Raw genomic sequence first — 224 nt, 5'->3', positions numbered from 1 at the left:
CCTGTGTTCCCTGAACCAGGATGTTGAGGAATTTCCCCAACCAATATTGTGGGGTGGAGCAATTTACTTGTAGAATTTTTATTTTTTCTGCCCTATTAAACAATAGGGCACCCACCACCTCTTCGGGGTCGACTTCAGGTGGTACTTCTGGTATCCTCACTCTTACAGTTCTTTGTCCCATGTATGTGGGAAGAAGTACCACCTCTTTCGTGCTCAGGGAACAC

General features: G+C 46.0%; 1 long non-coding RNA gene across 1 annotated transcript in view; it reads left to right on the top strand.

Annotated features, from left to right (window-relative positions):
- Positions 1-224, top strand: part of LOC106876278 (uncharacterized) — a 10,674-nt gene that overhangs the window by 9,245 nt on the left and 1,205 nt on the right. The gene's annotated exons all lie outside the window — the stretch shown is intronic.

Source organism: Octopus bimaculoides, chromosome 29, assembly GCF_001194135.2.
Source record: "Octopus bimaculoides isolate UCB-OBI-ISO-001 chromosome 29, ASM119413v2, whole genome shotgun sequence".
NCBI classification, from domain to species: domain Eukaryota; kingdom Metazoa; phylum Mollusca; class Cephalopoda; order Octopoda; family Octopodidae; genus Octopus; species Octopus bimaculoides.
The sequence above is the reverse complement of the archived record's forward strand: the minus strand, read 5'-3'. Positions and strand labels throughout refer to the sequence as shown.